The sequence below is a fragment of the Bos indicus genome, chromosome 15 (assembly GCF_029378745.1).
Source record: "Bos indicus isolate NIAB-ARS_2022 breed Sahiwal x Tharparkar chromosome 15, NIAB-ARS_B.indTharparkar_mat_pri_1.0, whole genome shotgun sequence".
Lineage (NCBI taxonomy): Eukaryota > Metazoa > Chordata > Mammalia > Artiodactyla > Bovidae > Bos > Bos indicus.
Genome location: NC_091774.1, coordinates 78081621 through 78108610, shown reverse-complemented (window position 1 = coordinate 78108610; position 26990 = coordinate 78081621). Strand labels below are relative to the sequence as shown.

General features: G+C 44.8%; 1 long non-coding RNA gene and 1 pseudogene across 1 annotated transcript in view; both read right to left on the bottom strand.

The window, feature by feature from the left end:
- LOC109570058 (uncharacterized) overlaps positions 1-360 on the bottom strand; it is a 72947-nt gene extending 72587 nt beyond the window's left edge. Inside the window, exon 1 of the long non-coding RNA XR_002182425.2 lies at positions 15-360. This is a non-coding gene — a long non-coding RNA (uncharacterized lncRNA). The remainder of the gene's footprint in view (positions 1-14) is intronic.
- Positions 361-10180: 9820 nt separating this feature from the next.
- On the bottom strand, positions 10181-26983 carry LOC139187385 (protein enabled homolog pseudogene; annotated as a pseudogene).
- Between the last annotated feature and the right edge of the window lie 7 nt (positions 26984-26990).

Genomic DNA, 26990 nt, shown 5'->3' with positions numbered 1-26990 from the left:
ATATTTTTACTTACCAGAGATTATTCTTTTTTTTTCCCCAGAGATTATTCTTTTAAAGTGCTTTTTATATGAAGATGCCTTGCCGACTTCTTAGAGATGTCTTAGCCTTATGTCTTCATTTCAGCTTTTTCCTATGTGACTGATAGGAAAAGACTGAGGGTAGGAGGAGAAGGGGGCGACAGAGGATGAGATTGCTGGATGGCATCACTGACAATGTACATGAGTTTGAGCAAACTCCAGGAGATAGTGACAGACAGGGAAGCCTGGCATGCTGCAGTCCATGGGGTTGCAAAGAGTTGTACATGACTGAGCGACTGAACAACAAGACTTCTTGAAGCTGAAATGAAACCAAAGGGATCATGAAACTCAGCTGCCCTGCTTTACTGATGAGGAAACTGGGGTCCAGAGGCCTGAAGTGACTTGCCCAAGGTCAAGTGGCAAGTGAACAGTGGGAAGTAGAACCCATTTCCCTGTTGACTCTTATCTGTGCTGGGCTGTCCTTGGGTGTGTCCAAATGAAATTAAATTTTCTGACTCATGGTGGAATTGGAGTCAACACTCAGACCTGTGTCTTTTTCTGTAAGTAAGTGTTTGCTTCCTTTGTCTTGGATGTGGTTGCTGGAAGCTGAAAGGATTTTTAAATAAAATTAAAGAACAGACTCAGACGCAACTAACAGAAGTGCTTGACTAAGTCCTTGGGCATATCAGTTTTCCTTTCTGAGCCACTGCTTCCTGATCAGGAAAAAAAAAAAAATTGGAATTCCAGCACCTACTTCTTAGCGTCTGACAGGTACCTTGTAGAAATTAAGCAGCTAAGTGCGGATATATCTGCAGAAGCCAAAGAAACGTCATTTAAGGAAAAGGCATTTAAATGAGAACAAAGGGCACATTCTCTGCTAAGTGGCCTGTCATATCCCAAGAAAGTTCATTTCCTTGCCTACATAGTCTCTAGACAAGGGAAAAATCCCAGACTTGGCATGGGTAAGGATGAAGAGGGCGATGGAGAGGAAGGGAGAGAATTGTTAGACTTCTTGGCTGGAGTTCAGAAACAAATAGTTCCCGAGCCTGGCATTGTTGGGGGCCGGTGTCAGGACCAGACCAAGAAGGCAGACAAGGAACTTGACCGTTCCTGACTTGGCTCCACACACCGTTGCTCAATAGAAACTGATGCGTAAGCAGGATTCTGGAGGACGCAGGAGAAGGATAAACAGGCACTGGGTGCGGTGTGGCTGCCTGTAGAAGCCCTGCCAGGCCCAAGATTACAGCCATCCATTTCTGACTTATTTAATTTCCAGACATTCTTGCAGGATTTGGGTGATGACAAAAGCTAGTTAAAACAATACTCAAGTCTGGGATTTAGAAAAGCACTGGCCTCTGACCTCAAACCAGGGCCTCTAATCAAAGTCCTGACCCTGACTCAAGTCAGTGAGCGTCCTTCCTTAGCGATATGGAAATAACTTATTTTATTTGCCTATAAGCGTCTGTGAGCACCTGCACCAGATTGAAACTTGGCAGGCAAAATGAGGAAGGGGTCATACTTCTTAAAACTCTATTTTTATGGTTTGAACCTTTTTACTCTTTGAAGGAATAGAACAGGAGATCGAGTTAGAGAGCTCACAGGAGGAGACGGAAGAAGAAAAAATTAAATGGATGGCAATGTCTTCTGATGGTTATTAACTGCCATCAGCATTTTGTGGTGGAAGAGGCAAAGACACGGGTAGGTTGGTTGGCACTGCCTATGATCTCAGAGCAACGGAAGAAGTGACAGCCCTGAGGTTTTAGGGAAGGACAGAATGAGAATGGAGCATCTGAAGTGGGTGCAACTTCACAAGAATCTAGATTCAAATAAGAATCTATACTTAGCAATCTGAATCTCTAGATTCTAATTGTGTGCTTTTACAGGAAAAAGCAGCTCTGGGCTTCATGTACATGCAACTAACACTCTTTACTGGATCAGCTTTTTTAAAACAAGAATTTATTTATTTGGCTCTGTTGGGTCTTGGTTGCAGCCCCTGTGACTTTCGTTGCACCGTGTGGAGGAATCTGTGTGGCCCGTGTGATTTCCGTTGCACCGTGTGGAGGAATCTGTGTGGCCCGTGGACTTCCTCGTTGGAGCACTTGGGTCCAGAGTGAACAGGTTCCAGTGGTTATGGCCTGCAGGCTTGGCGGCTCCACGGCATGTGAGAGCTTGGTTCCCGGGTCAGGGATCGAACCTTGCATTGCAAGGCGGGTCCCTAACCCCTTGACCACCAGGAAAGTCCCATTTACTGAATCAGCTTTGATCCTGGTCTTGAAGTTCAATATTAAACATATTTTCCCGAGATGACTTAAGTGTCCCTGTTGAGCCTGCCAAAACATCTGGTTCCTTATTGATGCCTCCAATTTCACCGTCCCTTTGAATTAGATGGTGAATTGATTATGTATCACATGTCAATCCCCGTCAACTGGTAGCAGCTGTCTGAATGACTATGTCAAAACAACAATGAGGTAGGAAAGGACTCCCCCAACTGATCAGCAAGATGAGCAAGAGAGAAGAGTGACAAGGCTCTGTGGGTTAGGGCAATGTGCGTTGCAGGACCCATACCTCTGGGAAGGGCAATTCATTAAGCTTTTATATCATCAGCGTCTCAGGCGAATTCATATCAGATCATTTCCAGTGCTGGTTTCAATAGGCACAGCACACTTCATAGAAGCAAAAGTCAGGATAGATGATTCAAGCAAGGATTTTTTTTTTCTGATTTTTGTGAATTAAATAATACATGCAAGCTCTTACAAAGATATAAAACTAACATTTAAGTAAGCATGTAATGAATCACAACATATTGAAATTTATGGGAAACATTATAGGAAAGGTGAAAAAAAATCCAAGGCATACAGTCCCCAAGGATAAATCCAAAGCCCAGGAAGATTAGGTCTGGGTGGGAACTCTAGGCTTTCACAGGCCAGCAGAAGGCCCTGCCGTCTGAATCAGGGTGGTTTCCTAACTGGGTAGAAAGAAATCATGAAAAGGGAAGTGAGATGTCACCGACACACTTCGCTTATTCCACAATTTTGCTTTTAAAAGAAACTTCTCCTGCAGGGCTCTGCTCTGGGGGTTTCCTGGGGAGAACTTCAAAATTCTAGACAGCATGTTGGGGCAATTATTAAGAACTTACAATGTCAGCCTGGCTTCCCCATGAGCTACCAAGCATACAGAGATGTCTGCTGTGTTTCAACAAGGCCCACGCATATTAAGTTTCTCTACACTGGGATCAGATCAACCTTTCAAAAAAACTTTCTTTTAACTATTTACAAAGTTTTTGTTTGAGATCCAATAAAATTAGTACACCAAATCTACAATGATAATGTATAATTATCTTATATAATGTATAATGATAATGTAAACTCCTCAGTAAGAAAGGAAAAGCTCTCGAAAAAGGTCCCCAGCCTTCTTACTCCAGTTCTCTCCATGCTTTTTAAGACTTTTTGCCTGGAATGCACTTTCTCCTTTTGGTACCTATCTCTCTTATATCAATTAGCGTATTTTACTGTCCTTTCTCCTTTGTCTATTAAACCACTGTTGTTGTTCTAAGACATGTTCTAAGTCATGTCCAGATTCTTGTGACCCATGGACTGCAGCCTGCCAGACTTCCCTGTCCCTCACTGTTTCCTGGAGTGTGCTCAAACTCATGTCCATTGAGTCACTGATGCTATCGAACCATCTCATCGTCTGCCACTTTCTTCTCCTTTTGCATTTGATCTTTCACAGCATCAGGGCCTTTTCCAATGAATTGGCTCTTTGTTATCAGGTGGCCAAAGGATTGGAGCTTCAGCATCAGTCCTTCCAATGAATATTCAGGATTTATTTCCTTTTAGGGTGGACTGGTTGGATCTCCTTGCAATCCAAGGGACTCTCAAGAGTCTTGTCCAGCAACACAAATTGAAAGAATCAATTCTTTGGCGCTCAGCCTTCTCTATGGTTCAACTCTCACATTCATACATGACTACCGGAAAAGCCATAGCTTTGACTATACAGACCGTTGTCAGCAAAGTGATGTCTCTGCTTTTTAATACCCTGTCTAGTTAATACGATGTCTAGGTTTGTCATAGCTTTTCTTCCAAGGAGTAAGCGTCTTTTAATTTCGTGGCTGCGGTCGGGAGACTCTCAAAAGCAGAGTGTGTGAAAGTTTTATTCTGTCCACAAATACTTCATGAACACTGACGAAGTGCTGGTCACCATGCCAGGCACCAGTGATACAACAGAAAATGAGGGAGACAAGACCCCTGACCGCACAGAACCTGTATCCTAAGGGATCTGTCTAAGCCCAGTGACTAGCACATGTCTAGCGCAATCAAGACTGCAAGTCTAAATAAACGAAGGGGAAATGAAGCTACTGCCAGGAATTTGAAATTGAGTTGCTATGATTAATTCGGCAACACATATGTGAAAGGTAATTTTAAAAAAAAGACCAGAAATAGAAAATTTCAAGTCATTTGCATTGTGGTTATATCCCAAGTCATTCTGCTATCACTAACAGCTATTATTGAAAGTGACTGTCCGCATGGCAGGAAACCACATTCCTAGAACCCAGGTAGATTTTGTAAAAAGTAGTCAATGTGAAATGATGCTAATTTCAATTAAAGAAATGATTACCAGGCTTCCCTGGTGGTTCAATGGTAAAGAATCTGCCTATCAATCCAGGAAACACAGGTTCCATCTGTTATCTGGGAAGAGCCCACGGGCCATGGAGCAACTAAGCCCGTGGGCCACAACTATTGAGCCTGCGCTCTAGAACCTGGAAGCCACAACTTCTGAGCCCACGAGCCCCAGAGCCCAAGCTCCACAAGAGAAGACCCCATCAAGACCACTCACCACAGCCAGAGAAATGCCAGCAACAAACACCCAACACAGCCAAAAATGAACAAAGTTAATTTAAAAAAAAAAAGAGGAAAACAGAATTGAAAGAGACATGTGTACCCCAATGTTCATCGCAGCACTGTTTATAACAGCCAGGACACGGAAGCAACCTAGATGTCCATCAGCAGATGAATGGATAAGAGAGCTGTGGTACATATACACAATGGAGTATTACTCAGCCATTAAAAAGAATACATTTGAATCAGTTCTAATGAGGTGGATGAAACTTGAGCCTATTATACAGAGTGAAATAAGCCAGAAAGAAAAACACCAATACAGTATACTAACACATATATATGGAATTTAGAAAGATGGTAACGATAACCCTATATGTGAGACAGCAAAAGAGACACAGATGTATAGAACAGTCTTTTGGACTCTGTGGGAGAGAGGGAGGGATGATTTGGGAGACTGGCACTGAAACATGTATAATATCATATGTGAAACAAATCGCCAGTCCAGGTTCAATGCATGATACAGGGTGCTCCAGGCTGGTGCACTGGGATGACCCAGAGGAATGGGCTGGGGAGGGAGGTGGGAGAGGGGTTCAGGATGGGGAACACATGTACACCCATGGAGGATTCATGGAAAAACCAATACAATATTGGAAAGTAAATAGCCTCCAATTAAAATAAATAAAGTTATATTAAAAAAAATTTTTTAAGAATTTATTACCGAAAAATTAACTAAGAGCCTTATAATTGTAAGTCATGGCTACTGACTTCTTACAATGTACCTTGAATTCACTGTGTCTAAAACATGGACACGAAAGCCAAAAAAGGCTTTGTAGTCAGGAAGACAATATGCAGTAATAGGTTTTTTTTTTTTTTAAGAATCGTTCTTTTATTGATAAAATGTAGTAAATTAATCTTAGTGAATTTTCCCATATCTTAGTAAGCCTAAACATGCTTCCATACAAACAAGAAGTCCCCATACCCACTACAACAAAATGAAAAGTCTGAATATTTTAATATATGAGGAAAATTAAAACACAGCAGTGTTTCCCCCAATTTTTTCCCCATAGAACAATGGTCCAATGAGTTGTTCCTTGTAAAGAGTATTCATTCTTGTTCAGTCACTAAGTCATGTCTGACTCTTTGCGACCCCATGGGCTGCAGCACGCCAGGCTTCCCTGGCCTTCACTATCTCCCGGAGTTTGCTCAAATTCATGTCCATTGAGTCAATGATCCCATCCAACCATCTCTTTCACTCTCGCCCCCTTCTCCCCCTGCCCTCAATCTTTCCCAGGTTCAGCGTCTTTTCCAATGAGTCGGCTCTTTGAATCAGGTGGTGAAAGGATTGGAGCTTCAGCTTCAGCATCAGTCCTTCCAATGAAAAGAACATAGAGTCTGGGAAACACATTGCTCGTAAGGCCCTCTTGGAGTTTCACAAAGCACACTATCACATTAATGTCTCTGAAAAGTTCTGCAGGAAAGAAACGTGTTGAACTTTGTCATCATCTCCCATACTTATTTCAACCACTGAATTCTTCTTTGAAGGAATAGCTATTCAGTTAGTGTAGGAAAATCTGCTTTGAAGTTCAATTTATAATACTCTTCTACTTAGTGGTGATCTGGCAAATCAAGACATTCTCGAGGTAAAGCAAGATAATAGTGTCAAGCAATAAAACTATTTTTCCTATGAAAGTATTTGTAAATAAAACATGCTGCACAAACAACAACCTTAGTAACATTCTGCATTTTATTTCTAAATGAAGTCATCACCTCACCACTAGATGGCAACATAATTCCATTTAAGTTACTGTGTGTGGCGGGGGGGGGGGGGGGGGGGGGGGGGGGGGGGGGGGGGGGGGGGGGGGGGGGGATGGGGTGTGTGTGTGTGTGTGTGTGTGTTTTCCTTAGTGTCTCACTCTTTGCAACCCCGTGTGTGTGTGTGTGTGTGTGTGTGTGGTGTGTGTGTGTTTTCCTTAGTGTCTCACTCTTCGCAACCCCGTGTGTGTGTGTGTGTGTGTGTGTGTGTGTGTGGTGTGTGTGTGTGTTTTCCTTAGTGTCTCACTCTTTGCAACCCCAGGGACTGTAGCCTGCCAGGCACCCTTGTCCATAGAATTTTCCAGACAAGAACACTGGAGTGGGTTGCCATTTCCTTCTCTGGGGGATCTTCCTGACCCAGGGATCGAATCCATGTCTCATGTTTCCTGCATTGGCAGGCGAATTCTTTACCAGCTGAGCCACCAGGGAAGCCCCATTTATGTTACAACCACACCAAAAAGAATATTTAAGTTTTCTAAGAATGTACATGTGCATTTATTCACTTTTAGTCATTCTTCCAAACACTTATTAGGAACTTTTAAGCTCTGATGAATGTTGAAAATAAGAGGAAAAATGAACAGCTCACTGTAATTCAGAGGCTCGCTGGGATACGGGGTCTTTCTTCGGCATCTACGGAGATGGGAGAAGAGAGCTGGAGGTTGAAGTTTAAAAGGAACAAATGGAGCTTGGAAATGGGTTAAAGATGTTAGCTGCGGACTTTGAAAAGTTACATGAAAACCATTTCCAAAGATGTAAGAATCTGCGTGATGAAATTTACATGACCCGTACAGTCTCGGCCTCAGTTTGAAGCCAGAAAGGACACTCCAGGAGACACTAGCAGCGGTGCCTGGTCACTGCCCTGGACCCAAGGAGGAATTTCTCTTGTGTGCCTGCAGTGAGGGACAGCTGAACTGCTACACCTGAATCAACTGAAACGATTCCTGTCCTGTTGTGTGTGAGCCATTTCCATCTTACGTGTCCCAAAGAAGTCCCACAAGCCTATGATGCTGGTGCATGAACCCCAGCCCTTGGCAGTGAGAGGTGAGTCCTTACCACTAGACCGCCAGGGAATTCCCCAAGTGGTAGGCTTGACTCCACTGTGTGTGCTAAGTCGCTTCAGCCGTGTCCGACACTTTGCGACCCTATGGACTGTAGCCCCGCAGGCTCCTCTGCCCACTGGATTCTCCAGGCAAGAATACTGGAGTCGGTTGCCATGCCCTCCTCCAGGGGGTCTTCCCGACCCAGGGATCAAACTCAGGTCTCCTGCAGTTCCTGCATTGCAGGTGGATTCCTTATTGCTGAGCCACCAGGGAAGCCTTGACTGCAGAGGGGGTTGAATATAAATGCCCCCAGCTCTTTACTGCTGCTCTTTACTTGCTGCTTGCCAGATTCTGCTCCCTCAGATCACTGCCACCCAAAAAAGAGAGCCGTGTGGGACCCTGCCAGCCTGCCCTGAATCAATCTCCTAATGCCTTCCACACGCACAGACGCACACATAGAGGCACAATGATTGATTGCCTAGAATGAGTTCCCCCAGGATTGCCTCTTATCCTCGATTTTCTTTAAACTTAACCTTCGGTTTTGAGTCACTGAGTTGGCTGTTGCATCAAATGATTCTTTAGTCTTACAAGTTGTCTCCCAGGTGGGATCAGCACAGATACAGGTACTGGTTGCTAATTTCTATAAAAATAACCGCCTCCAGAGGAGTGTCATTTAAGAGTTCTTTGGGGGGGGCAAAAAAGAGTTCTTTGGACTTCATCTCCAATAGTAGCCAAAGAATTCAAGTGACAGGTTAATGCAGAAAATCTTTTGCAGTTAATACATAACTAAGAACATTCAGAATGCAACACACACAGTTTAGGTGATCTCGGTATAGTGGTGGGAGAGCAGTGATTGTAAAATGAAGATAATTAACATGTACACTGGGATTCCCAGATGGCTCAGTGGTAAAGAACCCACCTGCCAGTGCAGGAGATGCAAGAGACTTGGGTTCAATCCCTAGGTCAGGAAGAACCCCTGGAGAAGGAAATGGCAACCTGCTCCAGTATTCTTGCCTGGAGAATCCCATGTGGCCAGAGCAGCCCCGTGGGCTACAGTCCAGGGCGCCACAGAGTTGGATGCGACTGAACGCGCATGGTCATAACACGCACATGCTCTGTTGGGGGAGGCTAAGGGGAAACAAGCGTTCAGCCTAGAAAAGCATTTCTCAGTGGATTTCCTATGATGTCAATGTGGGTTAGACTTTAAAACATTTAAAAACTGACTTACTAGCATTTGTGAATTCCAGATTGATATCCAAGAGCAATGTTTTCTTCTAAGACTCAGAACATTCTTTCATAAATGAGTTTGTTTCCTACTAAATTGATCTTACACAGTTGACTGGTTTTGGTAACTACAGATGTGATGGCAACAGGGAAAAATAAAATATGGATAAAAATGGGGAAAAACCCAATAATCCCTGGATTCCTGGGAAATGAGGATGTCCCATCAATTTAAAAACCATATTTTTTATTGAAATTTTACTTCAACTGCACAAATGAAGGTAGCATGTAGGAAATTTAAATGACACAGTATGATAAAAATAGCAGAGAACCAAAAACTCTGAAAAGGAAGTACACCTGAAGCATAAGAACTCAACATTCGTGTTCAATCTTCAGTTTTGATTGATACTTGCTGCCTGCAAATAAGGCACAAAATAACTCAAGCATAAATCAAAATGAAGAACCTGGAAAATTTCTGACTTCCTACATTTTCAAAAACACTCTATCATTGCAGCATACAGGCTTTCTCCCGTTTTAATCTCAGAAGCTTCAAAGAAAGGGGAGTGGACTATATGCACACACCTGAGTGCCCACACAGTCACGCATGCACACACACAGTCACACACAGGGTAATGAGTAGAGCATCTAGCTCCTTCTCCCTACCACCGAAGTCTCATTTTATTTCTTGAAAGAAAAGTATGCACAGCCCCTCACTCTTCCCCCTTTGTCTAATTTCTGTCACCGTGATTGCTGTCATCACTGCTACTTTACTAGTTTTGCAACTTAAAATTTAAAAGCAGCCTCTGCAGGTGTTAGCCCACTACACAGCCCATGGATCTCATCTGGTCTGCCACCTGCTCTTAAAATAAAGTTTGATTGGATATACTCTCATTTGCTACAAATTGTCTATGGCTATTTTTGTGCTATAACGGTGGTTACAAAGTAGTGACAAATATCTAAAATAGTTACTACTTGCCTTTTACAGTAAAACCTTGCCAACACCTGGTTTATAGTCTTGTACCATTTTTAACCCTATTTTTGGTAACTGTACTATGGTTATGTTAAATGTTAACATTAGGGATTAATAGCAGAGAAGGCAATGGCACCCCACTCCAGTACTCCTGCCTGGAAAATCCCATGGATGGAGGAGCCTGGTAGGCTGCAATCCATGGGGTCGCTGAGGGTTGGACACGACTGAGCGACTTCACTTTCACTTTTCACTTTCATGCACTGGAGAAGGAAATGGCAACCCATTCCAGTGTTCTTGCCTGGAGAATCTCAGGGACGGGGGAGCCTGCTGGGCTGCCGTCTATGGGGTCGCACAGAGTTGGACACGACTGAAGTGACTTAGCAGCAGCAGCAGCAGCAGCAGGGATTAATAGAGTACGGAAACCCTTTGTATAACACTATTTTGCAACCACTCTATAGTCTAAAATCAGAAGAGCTGACTCATTGGAAAAGACTCTGATCCTGGGAAAAAACTGAAGGGAAAAGGAGAAAGGAGAAAGGGGTAGCAGAGGATGAGATACTTAGATAGCATCACCGACTCAATGGACATGAATTTGGGCAAACTCCGGGAGGTAGTGGAGGACAGAAGAGCCTGGCGTGCTGCAGTCCATGGGGTCGCAAAGAGTCAGACGTGACTTAGCAACTAAACAACTATGACAAGGCCTTGAAAAGGTCACTACATATCAGTATGACATGCACTAAGGTGTGCAATTTAAAAAGCTAGTTTTGTGGTGCTTGTAATTATATTATAAACATGTCCACATGCATAAATGTAAAAAAGGTTGAAAACCTACAATGAATCTACAACATACTTTTTAAACACTTTATTTTTATGAATGTATTTTGCTGCATCAGGTCTCCACTGCATCACGCAGGATCTTTCATTGCAGTGGCAGGCTTCCTAGTTGAGGTGCTCGGGTTCGATAGTTGCAACTCACAGGCTTAGGTGGAATCTTAGCTCCCAGACCAGGGATTGAACCCTAGTCCCCTGCATCGCAAGGCGATTATTAACCACTGGACCAGCAGGGACGTCCCAAATCTACAATATATTGTTTTACATTTGACCACTGGTTCGTATTTGTAGGAGTCATAATTTGGTAAAGCATTGTAATAATTTAGGAAGGCATCTACATCTTTTAATTCTGGATGAACTTTATGCTTGAATCTATGACATTGCATGAGGACTAAACTTGAGAGACTTCCTATCATTCTAAAATTCCTCACTCTGGACAAATAATTTTTAGGACACTTTCTTGTAAATATCACCCTCTGAAAGCATATACAGTTCCACGTATTCTGTATTTTATGATCTTAACCTACGGGGCTGATCTCAATTATTATCGCAACATCAAATATGACAGGGAGACAAACCTGAAACACAACAGTATAACTTATCAAATCCTTTTTTATTTATTTAGTTGTTTATTTCTGGCTGTGCTGGGTATTCGCTGCCATGTGTGGGCTTTTTCCAGTTGCAGCGACTGGGGGCTACTCTTCGTTGCATTTGCAACTTGCCAAATTCTTCACCAACGTTCTCTGAAAAAAACTTCTCAAGTCTTTCTCTCCTTTTTTAAAAATAACTTTATTATCTTTGGCTGTGCTGGGTCTCTTATTATCTTTGAGCTGTGCTCAAGCTTTTCTCTAGCTGCAGCGAGCAGGGTTTAACTCTAGTTGCAGTGCTGGGGCTTCCCACATCGGGGGTTTCTCTTGTTGCAGAGCAAGGGCTGTAGGGCACTCGGGCTTCAATAGTTGTGGCACACGGGCTTAGTTGCTCCACAGCAGGTGGGATCTTCCCAGATCAGGGATCGAACCCATATCTCCTGCATTGGCAGGCAGATTCTTAACCACTGAGCAGGCAGGGAAGCCCTCTCTTCTTTATTTTAGCAATGGATTATGGAAAATGTGCGATTTTGTCTTGACATGAAAATATTTCACAGCACAGTGTTCTTACCTGATGGGTTTCGTATTTTCTATGTAACTGATACAGGAATTCCTATACGATTGTCTTCCATCTTGCTATAAAGGTCAGGGGGGAAAAAGCAGCAAACTGGGAGAGAAACAGCCAGAGTAGTATCATCTGAAGGCTTTCAAAGCATGTTGGTTTTTTCCCTCCTTTCCAACTGTTTGTCTCCATCATCTTACAGCTCACAAAATGTAAAGGTTTCATTGTTAGTGTTCTTTGCAGGGGTTGGTTTTTTTTTTTTTTTTTTTTTCTCTCTCTCCAGATTTAAGTCCTATCTCTCCTTAGTTTGTTTCTCTAGGCAGCATTTGACTTGCTCACTTCCAGCTTGATTGCATCAGGGAGCTTTTCTTTTGGCTAATTCTTTTCTTGTTTCATCTAAAATGTCCTGCTTCAATCTGTCCTAGTCCAGGCCCCCCGTCTGGACTCTGCCAGCACTGCCCTGTGACCAGGGTGCAGAGTTTGGTCTGTGTAATGAGTCATAGGGCCTGTGATCAAAAAGATCTGGTTTTTCTTCGGAGAATCACATCTGGAAACAACAGGTGACTTGCTGCCATTCCTTGTATTTGTTTTTTCCCAAGGTTCTCCTGTCGGTTCAGGTGTACTGGTTGAAGAGGCCTTAGAAGTTACAGACTCTGAATCTTCGTTTTTGTCCTCTTTTTGTTCTATTGTTGATCCCTTTTCAGCAATTCTTTTCCTCCTGGCCAGCAGGGCACTCATTTCTTCCACTAAATCAGTACCCTCTAGAGGAAGGGGTCCATTTCCATGACCGTATCTCTTTTAGATGAGGCCGAATTCACACCAATCAAACTTCCTCCGCTTGGAAAGAGGCATCCTCCATCCGTGACACTTTGCTAAGTTTTGGGTCAGCAACTGCAGCTGCAAGTCCAGTTAAAGGGCGATTGTCTTCAGACGTGAATCCCGTGGCTGGGGGCGGGGGGTGAAATCCAGATGCAGGGAGGTGAGGAGCAGGAAGAGGGGGTGGAGGAGGAGGGGGGTACTTGACTAGGAAGAGGTGGTGGAGGAGGTGGAGGCCCTGAGGATGGAAGTGGAGTGGGTGGAGGGGACCCTGGGGGAGGAGGGGGTGCAGCTGATGCCTGGGCAGGACCTGGGCGGGGAGTGGAAGGGTGGCTGGGGTGCAGGTGGTCCCATGACAATGCCCTGAGCAGCTGCCTGCAAGCCTGGCTCCGAAGCTGAGGAGGCCCCTGGCACGGAGTTCAGAGGACTCTCCACAGAGGCAGAGGTGGGGGCATTTAATATTCTCTGCTCTCGAGCCCTCTCTAGCTGCTCCTGTGCTGTTACCGTCCCCTCACCAGGTCCAGTCTCTGAAGCCTCTCCCACTTCTCTCCTGCTCCAGTGATCCTGACGTTCCCTCTTCTCTCTCTCCAACTGCTCCTGTTCCAGTCGCTCCCTCGCCCGCCTCTCCCTTTCTACCCTCTCCCTCTCCAATCTCACCCTTTCCCTTCTTTCTCTCTCCAGCCTTTCCCATGCCAGCTGCTTTTATGGTTGCTGAGCTTGTAGCTGCCTTCTTTGAATTTCCAAATTGTGATGGGCCATTGTGAACTTGGGCAGGTAGTCGGGAATTTTGTCCCTGTTTCCTATGAATTCAACACTTCTAAGGCATGCATCAGGGCACTTGTGGACACTGGCATCTTCTTTGCTGCCAAAGTTGAGACCCTTCACCTGTCTAGTGTCCTGCCCTGGGTGGAGGGTCTGAGTAGCTTGATTGTACTTCAACCCTTTAGGAACAATACAATTTATCATGATCTGATGATGGTCCTGAATCTTCCTGCCCACCACTTCCTGCCACCTGTATGATGATATAACTCTGCCGAACCCAGCAGAACCGCCAGCTGGCACCAGTTTTTACTGGCATCATCTTAAACCCTTATAGCAGCTCTTGCCTGACGGATATTCTGTTTAGTTTTTATTTTAAACATATCATGTCACTCCCTTCTCCTCTCCAGTTTTTGCTGAAAAACCAGCTGATAACCTTATGGGAGTTCCCTTGTATGTTATCAGTTGCTTTTCCTGTTGCTTTTAATATCTTCTACTTTTAATTGTTGTCATTTTGATTACAGTGTGTCGTGGTGTGTTCTTCTGTGGGTTTACCTGTTTGGAATGCTCTCTGTTTCCTGTGGGTAACTGTTTCCTTTCCCAGGTTAGGGAAGTTTTCAGCTATTCTCTCTTCAAACATTTTCTCAGGCCCTCTCTCTCTCTTCTCCTTCTGAGACCCTGATAATGTGAATCTTAGGGTGCTAACTGTTGGTCCAGAGGTTTCTTAAACTGTCCTCTTTTCTTTCTTTCCTCTGCTCCACCATAGTGATTTCCCCTACTCAGCCTTCCAGCTCACTAGTCTGCTCTGCTTCATTTACTCTACTATTGGTTCCTTCCAGTGTGTTTTTCATTCCAGTTATTGCATTGTTCAATTGTTTTGGTTGTTCTTTATACTTCCCCTTTGTTTAAAAAATCCTTCTAACTTATGGATCTGTGCATCCATTTTTCTCCCTAGTTCTTGGATCACCTTTACCACTGTTACTTTATCACTGTTTACAAGGCCTTCCCTTGTAGCTCACTCGGTAAAGAATCTGCCTGCAGTGCAGGAGACCGGGGTTCAATCCCTGGGTTGGGAAGATCCTCTGGAGAAGGAAATGGCAACCCACTCCAGTACTCTTGCCTGGAAAATCTCCTGGACAGAGGAGCTTGGTGGGCTGCAGTCCATGGGGGCGTTTGGTGGGCTGCAGTCCATGGGGTCGCAAAGAGTCAGGCACGACTGAGTGACTAACTCATGTAACTCATTACCATTGTTAGTCTGAACTCTTTCTCCGGTAGACTGCCTATCTCCACATCACTTGGATTTTCTGGAGTTTTATCTTGATTCTTCATCTGAAACAGATTCCCCTGCCACCTCATTTTGGGTTAATTGTGTTTCTCAACTCTGGAGAAGCAGCCTTCAGTAGGAGAGGTCCTATGGGTCCCAGAAGTGCCCTCCTCTCTCATCACCCAAGGGCCAGGGGCCAGCGGTCCCAGGGCAGTGTCTAGCCTGCATTTGCAGACTACAGGCTGCTGGATTGTAGCTTTCTTCCTTCTAGTTTCTGCTCCCTGGTGGGTGACAGGCTGGTCTAGAAGCTTGTGTAGGCTTCCTAGCGGAAAGAGCTGATGCCTGCTGATGGGTGGGTCACAGGTTGTGTGACTCTGAAGTCAATTTTGACTCAGGGAGGACACGTCAGTCCTCAGACCCTGGGAGCACCTGGGGTGGGCTCAGTTCTGAGCTTTGAAATTAAGGAGAGATGAAGCTGAAGATCCAGCCTCTCTCTGACTTTCAGACCACAGACACCAGAGCTTTAGTGCCAGGAAAGAACTTGAAGGTCAATGAGTGCAACACCCTCTCCTAAGTAACCGAGACAGAGATCTTCGGGGACTCAAGTGACTTGAGGGGACTTCCCAAGTGACAAGAGGTGAGCTGGGACAGAGCTAGACCTTGAACCCCGGTCTTTTACCATCCAGCTGAGGTTCTTTCCAGTACTGTATCATCAATTTTGGAATTTAGAAAAGATCCTCCCTTTGCAACTACTTTTTCCCGGTTGGTTCCCAGCTGGCTGCTCATCCTCAGATGATCCATCAGCCAAGAGCTGATGTGTGAGTGAATGTCTCCCATAGGATTCCACGAGGAGATACTCAGAGGCAGAGATCTGCATGCAGGATGTTTGCTGGAGAGTGCTCCCAGAACGAGCACCTTGAAGGGACAGAGAGGGGCAGGACAGGCAGAAAGAGAAGCTGAAGCCTCAGATATTTCCAGTCACTGCTCTGAAGTGCAGATGGTCCTTCAGGGTCATTCCAGATCCAACCCAGGGGGTGAGACCTTCACACTCCCCACACTGACCACTCATTGGATGCAGGGGGCATAACCATAGGCCAGGCAGCTCCCTTTAGCTGAGAGCAAAACTCAGTGAGCTAACATCAGGGTGTGCAGGGTTTCATTCCTTTTTGGAGACTCGAGGTGAGAATCTCTGTCTGCTTTTTGCAGCCTCCGGAGACTGACCACACTCATTGCCCATGGCCCCCTTTACATGCCAGTCATTTCATGTAACTCTGACCTTTCTTTGGTCCTCTCATCTTTCCAACCTCAGCAGGGATGTGTTCTCTCTTTTTAAGGACTATGTGATTAGACAGGGCCCACCTGCATGATCCAGGCTCGCCTTTCCATCTCTAGATCCTTACTGTACTCATACGTAGTACAAAGTCCTGCCATGTAAGGTCACAGGTTCCAGGGATAAGGAAGTAGACATATGGGGCGGGGGGCATTGTTCTGCCTGCCACAATATGAATTAAATATATTTATAAGAATACTTCATATGTTCATAGCAGCATTATTCATAGTAGCCAAAAAGTGAAAATAACCCAAATGTCCAGCAACTGATATCTGTGTATGTATGTGTGTATATATAATGTTGTTCAGCTGCCAAGTCCGACTTTTCAAGACCCCATGGAGTGCAGCACACCAGGCCTCCCTGTCCCTTACCATCTCCTGGAGTTTGCCCAAGTTCTTGCCCATTGAATCAGTGATGCCATCCAATCATTTCAGCCTCTGTCGCCCTCTTCTCAGCTTTCAATCCTTCCCACCTTTAGGATCTTTTCCAATGAGTCGGCCCTTCACATCAGGTGACAAAAGGATTGGAGCTTAAGCTTCAGTATCAGTCCTTCCAAGGAGTATTCAGGGTTGATTTCCTTTAAGATTGACTGGTTTGATCTCCTTCCTGTCCAGGGGACTCAAGAGTCTTCTCCAACACCTCAGTTCAAAAGCATCAATTCTTCGGTGCTCAGCCTTCTTTACAGTCCAGTTCTCACGTCTGTACATGACTACTGGAAACACCATAGCCTTGACTATCAGACGGTAACAGGCAGGAAGGCCAGGGGTTTCCAAATGGGGGAAATAGGCTGCAAATGTCAGACATTTCTTATCTCTCTCTTAAGCAGCAGGAGGAAACAAACTAGTGTTACATTTTTTCCCCTTCTCTATACAAATTTAAAAAAAGGTTTCTCTTAAAATTCTGTGTTGCCATAATGACACCTGGTTCTACCTGAGCTTAATTTTTCTCAAACCTTGAGCTAACCAATGCATTTTTCTTATGGAGATGTTTGTCTTAAGCTCTGTTAATGTGCTGTGTATTTACCCCAGACTCTGTCTTCAAGTTGGTTCCGGTTCTGCCTAAAGGCTCAGAACTGACTTGACAAACCAGTATGTGATACTCATGCATTGTTCTCCTAATCCATGTTAATGAAACTATGTATTTGTATGGAAATCTACCTTTCTTCAAGATTCATGTCAATCGTTTTATGGCCCAGGATGACTCACCTGGTGCCAAGGTTATTTCAAAATGCATCTTGTGGGTGAGGGGGCTGGTGCCATTCTCTGAGTTTTGAGACATTTCCTTTCTTTAATTAGCAGACTGCTAGTAGCTATGTAACATCCAGCTAAAGACTAGCGGGGGGGCACTCTTTCTGCCCCCTTCTGAACTCTATGTCAGAAGCTTTCTCTATCTCTTTTATACTTTAATAAAACTTTATTACACCAAAGCTCTGAGAGATGAAGCCTTGTCTCTGGCCCCAGATTGAATTCTTCTCCTCCAGAGGCCAAGAATCCCGGCGTCTTTTGTGGTTTAGCAACAACCTTTCAACTACACGGACCTCGGTTGGCAAAGTGCTGTCTTTGCTTTTCAATACATTGTCTAGGTTTGTCATAGCTTTCCTGCCAAGAAGCAACTGTCTTCTAATTCAGGGCTGCAGTCACCACCCACAGTGATTTTTAGAGCCCAAGAAGAAGGACTCTGTCACTGCTTCTACCTTCTCCCTTCTATCTGTCATGAAGTGATGCGACCCAATGCCATGATCTTCGTTTTTTAAATACTGAGTTTTAAGCCAGCTTTTTCACTCTCATTCCTCACCCTTACCAAGAGGTTCTTTAGAAACAATAGTTAGAACCTTGTATGGAACAACTGACTGATTCAGGATTGAGAAAGGAGTGTGACAAGACTGTTTATCGTCATCCTGTTTATTTAACTCACATGCAGAGCACATCATGTGAAATGCCGGGCTGGATGAGTTACAAGCTGGAATCAAGACTGCCTGGAGAAATATATAAATGTAGTATAGCTAAATTTATAGAAACCTACGTAGATTACCAGTTCCAAGGGCTGAGGGGGTGGAAATGGTCAATGACTTTTAGGGGTGATAAAAATGTTCCCAAATGAGATTGTGGTGACTGTTACACAACTATATGAATATACCAAAGTCACTGAATGGCACAATTTAGAGGCGGGGATTTTACGGTATGTGAAGACTATCTTAAGAAAGTTGTGGGGCTTCCGTGGTAGTCCAGAGGTTAAGAGTCTGCCTTGCAGGGCAGGGGACACAGATTTGATCCCAGTCTGGGAAGATCCCACGTGCCTCAGAACAACTAAGCCCATGTGCCACAACTACTCAGCCTTCACTCTACAACCGAGAACCACAGCTACCGAAGCCGGCATGCCCTGGAGCCCTATAGCCTACAGCCGAGAACCACAACTACCGAAGCCGGTGTGCCCTGGAGCCCATGCTCTGAAACAAGAGAAGCCACTGCAATGAGAAGCCCGAGCATCACAACCAGAGAAAGCCCACACAGGAACAAAGATTCAGCACAGCCAAAAAATAAATAAACAAAAAAATTATTTTAAAAAGTTGTTTAAAACTGCCTTACAGGGGATTCCCTGATGGTCCAGTGGTTAGGACTCCATGCTTTCACTGCCAAGGGCCCAGGTTCAATTCCTGGTTGGGGGACTAAGATCCTGCAAGCCTGGAAGTGCAGCCAAAAGAACAAAAGACGCCTTAGAAGTAATGTGTCTTTCATTTTATATCAAGACATTTAGGCATGAGCAACAGGGGTAGCCTAGCCTGGCCAACAGGATGCAAGCTGGTCTCTAAACCCCATTCCAGACACACCCAGGAGAGTTCACGGATATGTTACAAATAACCACAGAGACTTTTCCAACTCCTGCATATGCACCCTGGGCACACAGTGGATACAAACTAACCACAGGGGCTTCCTCAAGTAAACTTAGGCAGCTAGGAGCCCACTAAGGGTTCACTACATCTGATTATAATAGACTGAATTATGGGAAGATATGCACAACAGAGTCTATAGTTATATAACTTGTAACTGTCAACTGGCCTTGAGCATATGCCCATTTCCTTTCTTGACTGGTGGTGGGTACAAGCCCTGTTTTGCACAGGACACAACCAAGAGGAGGAGACAGGAGGGATAAAAAGGGGGAAGCCAAGAGGGATGGGTAGGACAACTTCTTAAGGCGTAGAAAGTATTACAGGGTAGGGGTCGTCCATGTGGGCTGGAGTTGAGCCTTTAGGGACCCACCTTTCCAAACCCTAGTTAGTACTTGAATCCCTGGGGCTTATAGTGGCAGTCCCTCAGAGTCCTTCTGGGTCCTGGTTGACACCCTCCAAGCGTATTTCTTGTTGGAAGTGCCCAATGGCCATAGTGTAAGATAAGAGGCTTTGAATCTCTGGATCTAGAAAGAGGTCACTGACATAAACAAAAGGTCATCTCAGAAGCAGGCACTTTACATCTGGTTGTCCTTATTAGTGAACAACACTAAGACTGAACTCTGGGTTAAGGTGATGCCAATGGACGGAAACTATATTTTTAACAAGCACTTCAGAAAAGTCATCTGCCCTACAGGGATAATACTACTTCACAAGGGACGTGATGAAAATGAAATTAGAACATGATATAATTAGTAAAATCATAAATAATGTCTCCTCCCAAGAAAGATGTCCACACCCTAACCCCTGGAACCTGTGGTTATGCTACCTGACGTGGCAAAAGGAACCTTGCAGACACGATTCAGTTTATGCATTTAGAGATGCAGAGATTAATTTGGATTATCTGGGTGAGCTCAACCTAACCACATGAGTCCTTAGATGCAGAGAACCTTTCTTGGAGATCAGAGACAGAGATGACATTGCTGGCTTTCAAGATGAAAGAAGGGTGTCAACAGCCAAAGAACATGCTGACCTCTAGAAGCTGGAAAAGACAAGGAAAGAGATTCTCTTTTTTGTCTCCAGAAAGAATATAGCCCTACAGACATCATGATATTAGGCCCATGAGACCCTGGTTGGACTTCTATAGAACTGTGAGATCAGAGTATTGTTTAAGCCACTAAATTACCACTCAATCTGCGGTAATTTGTTAATCAGCAATAGAAAATTCTTACCAAACAGCACAAAACTCAAGTTTCCCCATCCCATGGGTAAAAAAAGCACAGTTTTATTAAAAAAGAACAAATTCTACTGACTTCTGCCCCCACCTACCCAGTCCCTGCTGAAGAGTCCCTCAAACTTCTGAGGGTCCTCAGGGGATCTCTGTATTCATGAAATAATCTGCTTCTGAAATAATCCATTTCTAAACAGTACAAGTACTCTATCAACTGTTTAAAACTGCTAATAAACAGCAATGTCTTACTGTATAGCATGGGGAACTATATTCAATATCCTATGATGAACCATAACAGAAAAGAATAAGAATGAGCTTATAATAAATGAGCTTCCCTGGTGGTTCAGACAGTAAGGGATGCGCCTGCAATGCCAGAGACCTAGGTTCCATTCCTGGGTCAGGAAGATCCTCTGGAGAAAGGAATAGCTACCCACTCCAGTATTCCTGTCTGGAGAATGCCATGGACAGAAGAGCCTGGTGGGTTACAGTCCACGGGGTCGCAAAGAGTCAAGGCATGACTGAGCAACTAAAACTTTTTTCATATGTATAAGTGAATCACTTTGCTGTATATCAGAAATTAGCACATTATAAATCAACTATACTTTAATAATTTTTTTTAAAAAGGGATTAAAATACTCCCCCCATAAAAGAGATGCTGTACTGGATAGGCTCCAGTCTCCTTTGGGGACCGCCCCTGCTACACTAGAACCCAGCTCTTGCCAGGGACTCATTCCACCCCTTTGATCACCAGATTTCTGGAAAGCCTTTAAATGGGCAAAACTGCTCTGGGGTCATTCATTTTGTGGGGGAGGGAATGCTGGCTCTCTCCGTGAGAGCAGTCTCAGTGCAGCATCTGTGAACCCTCAATGGTTCATAGAATTGGTAACAAACTTGGTCTCTTTCTCATTCTAGTCCCCCATGCTGCCTCCACAGGCCTCAGAGTTAAGTCCAGTGGGAGTGGGGAGGGAGATAAATCACACCACACCCAGAATGCTCCCCTCGCCACTACAGTTAGGTCCTATGGCATTAGGCAGTAACAGGTTCCTTCTCTCCCAAAGCAAGTTTGTTTCCCAAGACTCTTTTCAGTCCCCTGGCAAACAGGTTTGAAGAACAAGAAGTGAAAGGCAGTGAAAAGGTGACTGGAACAGTGGACTCCAGGTGGGATGGAGGGGCTGCACTGCTAGAGTGGGTGTTCTGGTGTTACTGAAAGGAGTTTGCAGGCCCCGGCTGCTTGCCGCTCAAAAGAAAACAAATAGGCCAGGATGGCGGAAAGGAAAGTTTGCTTTATTTCAGATTCTGGCAACTGTTGGGGGAGGGTAGCAGACATCTGTCCAAAGGCCAACTCCCCCGACCCCCTCCACGAGAATGGGGTGAGAGCTTTTATAGACAGAGGGGGGCGGTGGCTATATGCAGAAACAGCACAGTCATCTCTAACAGTCATCTTCAGATTGGTCATCAGTGGTCTGACCAGCATCATCTTGATTGTTTTCAGTACCATTAATCTTCAGGTCCAGGGTCCCTTTGTTTTCATTTCTTTGTGGCCAATTCTTGGAATTGTGGCAACTCATGTCCTGGGTACGGTCTGGTCATTGTGTCGTTAACTTCTCCACCTGGTGTTTTAGTATCTGTAAGACAGCTCACAGGATATGGCTCAGAATAGTTAGCCCTTGAGAAAGAACTAAAGGTCCTTGACTATGCTTAACAACTACATTGTTATTTAGTCTCCTTTAACTGTTTTCCTTTGTTTCTGCATTTCTCACTTCTCTGATTAAACTTATTTTTTGACAAAAGTTTTTCACAGTCAAAAGGCAGGCACAGGACATAGTTGGGGGGGAGGCAGGCTATGGTAAGGAACATAGGGTCCTGCTCCATCTCACTAGCAGGAGTGAGCTGGAAAAACAGTGGAGAGCAGTTAGAACAAAGGAATGGAACAGGGAATGCCAGTGAAGGGTTGCGGCCACTGTTAACAAGAAACAACAGAAGTGCTTAACAAATGTTAACTAGCAGGGGACAAAAATACCTTTTCCCCCTGCAAAGGACTATTTCCCCCCCCAATAGATCCCAATTCCCTCCACAGAACATCTACTCTGCCCTGTGCTGTGTTCAGCTGTCTCACTCTTGTGACTCCATCAGTTCAGCTCAGTTGTCATGTCTAACTCTTTGCGACCCCATGGACTGCAGCACACCAGGCTTCCCTGACCATCACCAACTCCCAGAGCTTACTCAAACCCATGTCCATTGAATCAATCATGCCATCCAACCATCTTATCCTCTGTCATCCCCTTTTCCTCCTTCCTTCAATCTTTCCCAGCATCAGGGTCTTATCCAGAGTCAGCTCTTCCCATCAGGTGGCCAAACTACTGGAGCTGCAGCTTCAGCATCAGTCCTTCCAATGAACACCCAGGACTGATCTCCTTTAGGATAGACTGGTTGGATCTCCTTGCAGTCCAAGGGACTCTCAAGAGTCTTCTCCAACACCACAGTTCAAAAGCATCAATTCTTCAGCTCTCAGCTTTCTTCACAGTCCAACTCGCACATCCACACATGACTACTGGAAAAACCATAGCCTTGACTATACGGACCTTTGTTGGCAAAATATCTCTGCTTTTTAATATGCTGTCTAGGTTGGTCATAGCTTTTCTTCCAAGGAGCAAGCGCCTTTTAATTTCATGGCTGCAGTCACCATCTGCAGTGATTCTGGAGCCCCCCAAAATAAAGTCTGTCACTGTTTCTATTGTTTCCCCATCTATTTGCCATGAAGGGATGGGACCGGATGCCATGAGCTTCATTTTCTGAATGTTGAGTTTTAAGCCAACTTTTTCACTCTCCTCTTTCACTTTCATCAAGAGGCTCTTTAGTTTTTCTTTGCTTTCTGCCATAAGGGTGGTGTCATCTGCATATCTGAGGTTATTTATATTTCTCCTAGAAATCTTGATTCTAGCTTGTGCTTCATCCAGCCCAGCATTTCGCATGATGTACTCTGCATGTAAGTTAAATAAGCCAGATGACAAAACAAAGCCCTGACCTATTCCTTTCCCAATTTTGAACCAGTTGTTTGTTCCATGTCCGGTTCTAACTGCTGCTTCTTGACCTGCATACAGATTTTTCAGGAGACAGGTAAGGTGGACCTTACCCCATGGACTTAGCCCATTGTGATCCCATGGACAACCTTACCCCATTGTGAACCCATGGACTTATCCCACTGTGACCCCATGGACAACCTTACCCCATTGTGACCCTATGGACTGCAGCAAATCAGGATCTTCTGCCCATAGAATTCTCTAGGCAAGAATACTGGAGTGGGTTGCCATGTCTTCCTCCAGGGGATCTTCCCAACCCAGGGATGGAACCCTTACCTCCTTGCATTGCAGGTGGATTCTTCACCCCTGAGCCACTGGGTAAGCCCCTACTCTGCGCTACATATGACTAAAGCTGGAGTATCTTCCAAACACCCAAATCACAAATGGAAGAAACAGCAAATTCCTTTCACCTATGCAAGTGAGCAGCATTTATGTAATTCCAGCAGGGAGCAGCATAAATATTTACCTGAATACATTCAGTTCAGTTCAGTTCAGTCGCTCAGTCACGTCCGACTCTTTGCGACCCCATGAATCGCAGCACACCAGGTTTCCCTGTCCATCACCGACTCCCAGAGTTCACCCAAACTCATGTCCATCGAGTCAGTGATGCCATCCAGCCATATCATCCTCTGTCATCCCCTTCTCCTCCTGCCCCAAATCCCTCCCAGCATCAGGGTCTTTTCCAATGAGTCAACTCTTCGCATGAGGTGGCCAAAGTATTGGAGTTTCAGCTTCAGCATCAGTCCTCCCAATGAACACCCAGGACTGATCTCCTTTAGGATAGACTGGTTGGATCTCCTTGCAGTCCAAGGGACTCTCAAGAGTCTTCTTCAACACCACAGTTCAAAAGCATCAATTCTTCAGCACTCAGCTTTCTTCACAGTCCAACTCTCACATCCATACATGACCGCTGGAAAAACCATAGCCTTGACTAGATGGACCTTTGTTGGCAAAGTAACATCTCTGATTTTCAATATGCTATCTAGGTTGATCAGAACTTTCCTTCCAAGAAGTAAGCATCTTTTAATTTCATGGCAATCACCATCTGTAGTGATTTTGGAGCCCAAAAAAATAAAGTCTGACACTGTTTCTACTGTTTCCCCATCTATTTCCCATAAAGTGATGGGACCAGATGCCATGATCTTCGTTTTCTGAATGTTGAGCTTTAAGCCAACTTTTTCACTCTCCACTTTCACTTTCATCAAGAGGCTTTTTAGTTCTTCACTTTCTGCCATAAGGGTGGTGTCATCTGCATATCTGAGGTTACTGATATTTCTCCCGGCAATCTTGATTCCAGCTTGTGCTTCTTCCAGCCCAGCGTTTCTCATGATGTACTCTGCATATAAGTTCAATAAGCAGGGTGACAATATGCAGCCTTGATGTACTCCTTTTCCTATTTGGAACCAGTCTGTTGTTCCATGTCCAGTTCTAACGGTTGCTTCCTGACCTGAATATAGGTCTCTCAAGAGGCAGGTCAGGTGGTCTGGTATTCCCATCTCTTGAAGAATTTTCCACAGTTTATTGTGATCCACACAGTCAAAGGCTTTGGCATAATCAATAAAGCAGAAATAGATGTTTTTCTGGAACTCTCTTGCTTTTTTGATGATCCAGCGGATGTTGGCAATTTGATCTCTGGTTCCTCTGCCTTTTTTAAAACCAACTTGAACATCTGGAAGTTCACAGTTCATGTACTGCTGAAGCCTGGCTTGGAGAATTTTGAGCATTACTTTACTAGTGTGTGAGATGAGTACAATTTTGCAGTAGTTTGAGCATTCTTTGGCATTGCCTTTCTTTAGGACTGGAATGAAAACTGACCTTTTCCAGTCCTGTGGCCACTGCTGAGTTTTCCAAGTTTGCTGGCATATTGAGTGCAGCACTTTCATAGCATCAGCTTTCAGGATTTGAAATAGCTCAACTGGAATTCCATCACCTCCACTAGCTTTGTTCGTAGTGATGCTAAGGCCCACCTGACTTCACATTCCAGGATGTCTGGCTCTAGGTCAGTGATCACACCATCGTGATTATCTGGGTCATGAAGATCTTTTTTGTACAGTTCTTCTGTGTATTCTTGCCACCTCTTCTTAATATCTTCTGCTTCTGTTAGGTCCATACCATTTCTGTCCTTTATCGAGCCCATCTTTGCATGAAATGTTCCCTTGGTATCTCTAATTTTCTTGAAGAGATCTCTAGTCTTTCCCATTCTGTTGTTTTCCTCTATTTCTTTGCACTGATCACTGAGGTAGGTTTTCTTATCTCTTCTTGCTATTCTTTGGAACTCTGCATTCAGATGCTTATATCTTTCCTTTTCACTTCTCTTCTTTTCAAAGCTATTTGTAAGGCCTCCTCAGACAGCCATTTTGCTTTTTTGCATTTCTTTTCCATGGGGATGGTCTTAATCCCTGTGTCCTGTACAATGTCACGAACCTCCATCCATAGTTCATCAGGCACTCTATCAGATCTAGTCTCTTAAATCTATTTCTCACTTCCACTGTATAACCATAAGGGATTTGATTTAGGTCATACCTGAATGGTCTAGTGATTTTCCCTACTTTCTTCAATTTAAGTCTGAATTTGGCAATAAGGAGTTCATGATCTGAGCCACAGTCAGCTCCTGGTCTTGTTTTTGCTGACTGCATAGAGCTTCTTCATCTTTGGCTGCAAAGAATATAATTAATCTGATGTCGGTGTTGATCATCTGGTGATGTCCATGTACAGAGTCTTCTCTTGTGTTGTTGGAAGAGGGTGTTTGCTATGACCAGTGCATTCTCTTGGCAAAACTCTAATAGCCTTTGCCCTGCTTCATTCCGTATTCCAAGGCCAAATTTGCCTGTTACTCTAGGTGTTTCTTGACTTCCTACTTTTGCATTCCAGTCCCCTATAATGAAAAGAACATCTTTTTGGGGTGTTAGTTCTAAAAGGTCTTGCAGGTCTTCATAGAACCATTCAACTTCAGCTTCTTCAGCGTTACTGGTTGGGGCACAGGCTTGGATTACTGTGATATTGAATGGTTTGCCTTGGAAACGAACAGAGATCATTCTGTCGTTTTTGAGATTGCATCCAAGTACTGCATTTCGGACTCTTGTTGACCATGATGGCTACTCCATTTCTTCTAAGGGATTCTTGCCCACAGTAGTAGATATAATGGTCATCTGAGTTAAATTCACCCATTCCAGATGGGTGAATACCAGAATACATTACGGTTCATTATACAAAAATACTCGTATACAGTCTCTCAGAAAAATTCCAACACAAAAGGACACTCTGCCCTTCACTGCCCCCGCCCCCATCACCCACCATCCCATCCCAAGGCTCGCTTAAGGGTGAATAAAAGGAGACAGAGCGGAGATGCACTGACAGACACTACGACGCAGGGAGAGGTGACCGCAAGCTCGAAACCCAGCAGAGGGCGCCCGTCTGCCGGGCCTCCCTGGACCTCGCCCCTCGCGGCAGGATGAGACCCTAGGCCCGCGCCGGCGTTTTTAAAATGGAAACAAACCCGGCCACGCCCCCTGCCCCGAGGCCGCCGGGAAAATGGCGCCGCCCCTTGGGGCGTCCTAGTCGGCCACGCAAAGGTTTCCTCAGGTGGAGTCCGCAGGCTTCCCCTAGCCCCTTCTCCCTCGGCTCCCTCCCTGCGCACCTGGTCTCCAGCTAACTCGGTGGACGCCTCACAACGCAGGATCCGGCGGCCCTCGACCTCTCCGGGCTTCTCCACCTGCCCGCCTGCTCCTCCCCCGGAAGTGACGACACCCG